Consider the following 8,468-nt stretch of genomic DNA (forward strand, 5'->3'; position numbering starts at 1 on the left):
AATTTATAAGAACAGTAAAGTTCGACTAAATTAATATGTAAGAAATCAAGTACTACTTTCTCCAGCTACTATACTGTGCTACTACTAGGCTATTAGGCTACAATGCAATCAACAAGAAATTGGTGTGCTCTACTAACAAGACTCCACCAGTAGAAGACTATTATTGATTGATTTGATGATAGCAATTTTTCAAATTTTGCTTAGGTCACAGAAAACTTTAGATTTGTTGTTATTTTGTCGGTTGGTTTTATGACTGGATTAGGCTATCACAAGAACACATCAATTGCAAAATTTATTTTTAAACAGGAGAAAATAAAGATAACGACACCAATGGCTTGCAACAATCAGAAACTGGGCTTGATGGCGCAATAACTGGGGTATGTCATGCATGAACATTTTTGGCATGAAATTCTTATGTACATTTTTATAGGTATGGATTGCATTTAGACTTACAGAGTACAGCGCTCCTTTTTGAACAAACTGGTAGTTTGTTCGTTTTACGTTTTTGGTCGTGGCCAAGGTTATGCCCGTTGACAAAAAGTTTAGAAGAAGTGAACGAAAAAGCAAGCAAGGCAATTTTTTAGCTCTTACCCTTAAATACGTCAAAAACATCTGGCCCAAAGCCGCGAATTTTCGTTAACATTTGACCACCCAATCGAATGTCGGAATAGGTTAGTATCATGGTCAGTATTAAACAAAATACTAGTAGCCTATGTATCTTACAAGTTATAACCCAACACAGAAAATGCATCAAACTGAAAGACAAGAAAACAAATTTAGCCTAACACTTATGACTTAAGTTTAAATACGAAAGTTAGCTTGCTTGGCTATTTTGACCAAAACGCAAATTCAAAGCTAAACTCCGTAAATGGAAGCTAAGCTTTTGTCGTAGTTCCTTTTCAAGTATCTAACGCCATAAAATCAGTCATCAATGTTTTTTCTTCATTTATGTTATTTTTGTTATTCATATATTATGCTATTATACCGTACCTTTGTGTTAATCATTCATAAGGCGATGAATGAAGTGCTGTTAACTAATTTTTACATGTTTGTTTGTTTGTTTGTAAATTGTATTGTTTATTTCATGTCATGATTTTTTTGATGCCGTTTTGTGCTAAATATTAAAACGTGATGTTTTTTGACACAGATAGTGTTTAAGCACACCAAAGCAAACAGTGTTTAAACCAAACCATTGAGTTTTATTTATATCAGATAAAAATAGAAACAATATTTAGGTAAATATCGAGAAGCATTTTTTTTTTCTTAAATTGGTTACAAAGGGTTCTCTCCTAACAAAGTAGCTTAAGTTGGTTGAATAAAGCAGCTTGATCAGTTCTTCTTCTATTCAACGGTGGCTAGGAAAATCAAGTTTTATGCAAAGGTAAGTTTTAATTGCCAAGCGTAACAAATAAGTAGCGTACGATAGTTGTTGAATTAGTTGATTTAAAATTTTGATTAGCAGAAGAAATGGCCTCAACTACTTGACTATTTGAATTGGTTTTGTTAAATTGCGTTTTACAGGACCTACAACTAATGTATTTTTGATTACAAGTAATGATGATACCAAATCTACATGATAAACGCTGCAGCATTTAAACTAACAAAATAGTTTTATTCAACATGGAAAGACTGTGTGGCAGAAGAGCTTGCAGATGTAGAAGTGAAAGAAGAGGATGTTGCTGAAACATTGATATGGAGGACTACAATCTTCACTGGCGACCCCACTTGAAGTGGGAATAAAGCCCAAAAGAAGAAGATATACCTATTAAAACGTATTAATTTCAGCAACTAAAAACCTGTAAACATTAAGTACAGTAAACAAAAATAACTCACTTTATGTAGGTTACAAGTTATGAAATGATTCAGTTTCAGCATCTAACAATGTTAGTTAGAAAACATTTATGTTACCGGTTAGTTTACAATGTTTTTAAAACGCTTGCTTAAATTTGTTTTTAGAAAATCATCCGACCACTCAAGACACACACACCAACGTAGGCTACATATGGATCAATGTGATTATAGCTGCAGATAGAACAAACTAACATACCATAACTTAATTAGTTATCAAGACACCAAGAGAGCACGTCTTATATTAGGTGCATATTGCCTGCACAAAAATTGAACTGAAACACCTTAAAAAATAAAAAATACACAAATTTGAAGAAGTATTCAGGAAAAGGATTACGGAAGTCAATATTTCACTTGCCCTAACCAGAAGATTTCTCACTTTCTTCAAACTATAAATCCAAAGAAGAACTGGACCGTCAAATTGAGGGAAAAGAGTGGTTTGTTAGTTGTGTCTGTTGTTAGTTGTGATGTTCGTGAGACTTTGGTAACGTTGATAGTTTAGTTTGTCACCAAAGTGTTTTATGCCAAACATAAGTGCCAAAGCATGCAAATAACTATCCATAGTATCTAACAACTGGTCATTGTACTTTTTTTTCTTTTTTTTGACAGTTAAACGTCGGCTCATAGAAGATTCAATCTACAGTTTGCATTGGCCTTTTCAAATTCAATAGTACTCAAGGGACAAGGGTAAGAAATCCAAGCAGAAATTTTTTCGTCAAGTTTCTCCTTTTATTTTTGCTTGTTACAGAACTATACCAAAAGGCATTAGTTTCAAACTGCCAATCTTCTTCTTCATCGTGTGTCACACGGCCGTAGCCCAGAGCATCACGCAGGCTCTTGCTCTATCGTTGAACTCGGCCAAATCCTGTGCAGAGCACCTTGCTTTTAGGTCAGGGCATTCGAGTAGATGTTGCATCGTTTGCTCCTGTCCGCATTTGCAACTTGTGCTCCCCATGGAATACCCCCAGTGTCTCATCAAGGTTTTACACCTGCCAATACCAGTTCTTAAGCGGTTGAGGCATCGCCAATACTTCCACGGTTCACGTTTTCCGGGAGGAAGGCTCTCCATGGGTGTGAGCTCCATATTGGCCAATGTCGGTCCGGCTGCCAGTCTCTCCTGCCATAGTTGAACCCGCACATTGGCGGCGACATCGTCATGACCTAATGGGACAACTGAAGCAAGGAAACTTTTTCTTGACTTCAGACGCCTGTGTGCTGGAGTTTGGCCATACAGTGGGTGTCTCAAATCTATGTCCTGACAAGATCTTTCCTTTCTGCTGGTCACGCTTCTTCTGATGTTGGGGGGAGCAATTCCAGACAGAATGTGCAGCGACGTGATGTTGGTTGGTTTGAGACAACCTGTAATCAGACGGCAGCTTTGGTTCAATATGGGGTCAATTTTCTTGGCATGTGCTGAGCGTTCCCACACTGGGCAAGCATATTCTGCAACCGAATAGCATAAGGCTAAAGCAGTTGACCGTATTGTGTCAGGGAGGGCACCCCAATCAGAGTTTCCGAGTTTCTGCAAAATATTCTAGAAGCCACCTTAGTCCTTAGCTCTTACTTTTTCGATATGACATTTGTATGTGAGGGACCTATCTAATTTGACACCAATAAACTGTTACGAAAGTTAAGAAAACTGCCAATAAACTGTTAAGAAACTGCCAATAAACTGTTATTATGGTTTGCTTATTTCTCTGTCGATTGGATTGAAGTTAGGTTAATTTTTTGTTGTGCCTTTTCCTTCTATTTTGCAAAGTAAATCTTAATGTTTTTGTTCATTTACTCAAATTTTTCAGTTTGGTAAACCATTTGCGGTGTGGATTGCCGTCCAAAAGATAATATGATACCAAAAGAAAAGATATGACGTCTATTTAGCAACAACGATGGCGAAACATTTGTTTTGACCTTTAATTTGTCAAATCAGCAGATTTAATCTATAAATCAAAACAAGCACTCTGCCTCTGCGCAATGCGCATGTGATGGAAATCGTTTAATTAATTGGCTCATTTATTTGCGAACTTCAATGAGACATGTAGCGGTTGTATAGCCACTTCATGCAACATCTAAATTAAAACAAGCAGCTACTGTAGATAAGAGTGTGAATGAGTTTCGAAGTGTAGACATGTGATTGTGAAGTGTAGACATGAATGATTTTTGAAAATGACTTCATAACTTTTACATTTTCTACTTTTTGCAGTCTTTGAGGGGGAATGCAGGTTATATAATGTTTTTGACTGTTTTTCTAATCTTGCATTTGCAAAGTATATTTTTCAAATCAGCTTATTAGGATATAGCATTTCCGGAAAGGAACTTATCTAATCCCCTATCTTGTTTTTGGATAAATCCATTTTTGAACAAATTCAATTGCAATGTCAGAATCTTTATTGGAAGCAAGTGCATATTGCAAACTTGTTTGCTTCGCTTGCAACTGTGTTTAGTAATACATTATCGAATGTCGTGCTTTAGAATAATTCAGAATTTGAGCTTTAGAATAAGTTTACAATCAAAATTGTTAGGCATATTTCTGCTATATTTCTCTTGTATTGTGAATGACACATTTATTATTACCGCATTATGTCAATTGACTAATAGGTCTCATTGTCTTCCTGTTAATAGCCTATAGGAGCTTTACGCAACTCTTACAGAATTATACTATATAGGGCCTAGGTAGTAAACCAAAATGTATTCTGACAGTAGCGTAGCCAGGAATTCTGAATGGGGGGGTTATGACGACCCAACGGCGGGGGGTCTGGGGGGCCTCCCCCAGAAAATTTTGAAAAATTACTTTGAATTTGGTGCATTCTGAGAGCATTTTCAACAAAAATGTGGGTATGAATATTCCTGTAAAATGGTGCTGTCCGGTGGCATAGCGAAAGGATAAGATCATGTTTTCTTCAGTATTTTTCGCAAATAAAGCTAAGTCTCTATGTTTTCTTGTTGCTAATTCCTGGCTGAGACGTTTGGTATTGGCAAAACTCGCTCTTTTAATGCAGTTTTGTTAAAAATTTGGCAATTTTTTTTTAAACTGAAAGCATCATTCTCAAGCATAAAAAAACTGAAAGCATCATTCTCAATATCGTGACGTCACACGCGTGCCAAAGGGGGGGGTTGTAACCCCCAACCCCCCCCCCCCCTTAGCTACGCCACTGTATCCTGATAAATCAATAACATTAACTGTATTTGTTTTGCCGTATTCTTATGTCTAAAGATTTGCACTGAAGTGATTTCGTTGGCTTGAGAATTCCACATTCTCTTTTCCAGTGATTGGCTACATCATCTACAGAAAATTTGAAGAAGCTTCTCTTTGTTTGCGGATTTTATGAGGTTTTCTGCTTTCAAGACGGTATAGAAGCATTTGCAGAGGGGACATGTTTGGCTTGTAACTTAGTGGTAGCCTGATTGTGACAAATTATCAGCAAGCCTATTTGGCTAATACGTCCTTGTTTACATTGATTAGCGTCTTCATGCGTTGAATCAATATAATGATTATTACCCGATTTTATTATTATTCAATAGACCACAATTTATTTATGGCGTAGACAATTTTTCGATGGTCAAACAATTTCATTTTTCAGCAATAAAGCATTACAGTCAAGCTTTAACGCTGCTGAAGAAAGCATTTTACTTGGCGAAACAATTGTTACACATTTTTTCTGAGTTCTGTGCACGTGTGATTTGCAATGAATCCAATTACTTTCAAGGTCACAGAAGTAAATAGGTGGATAAAACGTGAGACAAAACGTCTCTTTTCATGCTTCCATTTTGCTTCTGCATTGATTGACTTCATACAATCGAAACTAAACCCAGCACTCGAACACATTTGATAGCATAAATTGGCGTTTACTAAATGACACTATATTTTTGTAACCAATCCACGCCCACAGCCACAGTAGGCTATGCTATTACAGTATGCTTAGTTCAATATTTGATCAGTTGAATTTCTTTGAAACCGTGATAGAAGATATCCTAAGTAAGAGAACGAATTTTCTTCTGCTCAGTTAAAAACTCTCGCAGTTCCAAACAGAAAGTGGACTTTTAGCTTAAAGCGACCATTTTGTGGAATTTTACGTTGTCAACAAGTCTAACATAGTTGAACAGTAGACAGGAAGGCTTCGTATTGGCAGCTTGAAAACATTCTGCCAGGGGAAGATCCAACAAGTTGCTTAGGTGGAGAGGGGGCGATTTTAACAAAGCACAATAATGTGAGTAGGTGTCTACATTAATCCGACCTTGCAAATACAGATGACGTTTGCCCGATCGTCCCCCCCTGGATCCATCACTGCTTAGGCCTACTGCAGCGGTTCTTAACCTTTTACCTTGTCGGCACCACCTTGAAATTACCAACCAGTTCTTGCACCCGTTCCTAGGATTGGCTGAAAAGTAATAGTCGCTTACAGTTCGAAATTTTTGTTGAAACCTGGTAAAACAACTTTGCTTCTTACGTCCTATTATAACAAATCTTAATAATTGAGCATCCCCGCACCGCCTAGGCGCAGGTCTCGCACCCCTTAGTGGTGCGTGCATCCCTGGTTAAGAACCCCTGGCTTACTGCATCCTGACAGTGGCGAATAGGAGATTGGATAGTTTCAGTCCTGATGACGTGACTGTTATACAAGTTCAACCATTAGATGCTTTACTGTAGTTAGGAATCTTTGATCGTGCAGCATTGAGTTACAGGAATGCTTAAATTACTTTGTCTTCCATCTGCGGACAGAATAGCCTATTAGCCTGCGCAGCAAATGGGGTTTATTTAACATATTGGTTCTCCCTACCACACTGTTTTGCACACTAGTCACTACTGTTATTGAACGTTCAATAAACGATAAAACCAGTTACAATGTTGAAGTGTAACTTGGCGTGTACGCTATGGGAAGTAATGAATGCAACGTCAACAAAGCCATGCGGAGTAAAGTTCACAATGGCTTTGCCTACTTGCTTTTTTCGTCGCTTTTAGTTTATATGAGGATTTTTATCCAAGATTTTCCAAACAATAAAAGCTGTCGTTTTTTGTTCATCACTTCAACGTCTAGAAATAGTAAAAAATGTTAACGACAACAACTACTGCTTGTTAGGTTGCTGGGAAGAGCGCGGGTTTCCGATTGCTTGGTCAAACAGCTAATGGAAGTCAGCAGATCAAAGCAGAAAGTCAAACACTCAGGTAGTGACTGCATCGAGTTCAAAACGACAGGGTTATTTTCAAATTTTGATGTAACGTGGAAGCGGTTTGACCGATTTCTTTGGACGAAACGTAAATCTTCCCGAAACAAAATCAAAGCAAATGAATTTTGCATGAAAAAAAGAGAAGAGTTTAAAAAGTATTTGTTTCAAACATCTTGTTACCTGGACCAAAGGTATGATTGCAAGGATACAGGTGTATAGGAATATGTTTTCATTGTGATGGTGGTGAAGTAAGATTTTGAGAACATGACCAGCAAGGACGAAAACAAACCATCTAAAAATCCCGATGGGCGAAGGCTGTGATTTTAGTGAGTAGTCAGGTAGTAGGCTTACTGACGCCAGGAAGATCGCGTTTTCTCAACTGGCTGTGATTTTTATTTGCACGTGTGGTTAATGTGTTATGTGCAGCGGCATAGTTTATAGTTTAAGCTGGACTAGAGCGTGAAAGATACCTAAAAAGCAGACCGGCTGCATTTTTGATGGCCATAAATCCGATGCAAAATAGATAGCCCACTTGTTACGGTCCTGGAGTAAGACAAACGTTTGCTGTATATTTTAGTTGCTGCTGTATATTTCACTTTCACATTTTCCCAGTTGGTGTCTCCTGTCAGATATGGCATTGCTTGTGGAGCGGTTGTCATTGTGCAAGTTACTTCTATTGGAATATTGATTTAATGTAGCATACAAGTTGTCCTTTTCCCAGTGTAACATTAATGTTTGACGACGATAAAGCAATGCAAAAAACGCTTATATGAGTTTGGATGTTATCCCGTAAAACGGTTGAGCAGACACATGGTTTTATTGTGATTTACTTATGCTTGAGAATCTGGCCCACTTGAAATAGCACGTTTCACTTTTTCAGTTTCTGCCCAAGAGGCTTTCACTGAAAGGTTTCTACTGATTGCCTTTGAAATAATATGAGGTGACTGCTTTGAAAAAGAATGTTGACAAAGCAACACTAACAGCAGTTCAAAAGTTTCGGCCAAAGTTAAGCCGGAAGCATAGAATCACAACAAAGCTAAAAGTTATTTATGTTAAGAGCGCAGAGGTCGACTAAATGATTAATCATCAATCATGTACGTAGAGATTTGCTGATTCATGCAGAATTGTTACAGATAACTGTCGTTTAGTTACGCTTGGTAAGCATGTCAAACAACAGATAGTGAGATTACAGGTGTAAAGACAGCAGGTGACAATTTTGTGATAAAGTTGCATTACTTCGTAGTTCAGCAGTGATAGGTGAAAGGTAGCACAAAGCCTCGAGAGACTTTTGGTGCGTTCGCAATGGGCCATGCCGAACTGCAATCTGGCAGGTTTCCTGCTACTATTCCGAAAGAATTCGTTTCGATCAAAAAAGTTCGTTTCGTTCGTTCCTACTTGCCACCTGGTTAGTCAAAACATGCATAATCATTTGTAACATAACGTCAGTTCATATTATT

Source organism: Aplidium turbinatum, chromosome 1 (assembly GCF_918807975.1).
Source record: "Aplidium turbinatum chromosome 1, kaAplTurb1.1, whole genome shotgun sequence".
Taxonomy (NCBI): Eukaryota; Metazoa; Chordata; class Ascidiacea; order Aplousobranchia; family Polyclinidae; genus Aplidium; species Aplidium turbinatum.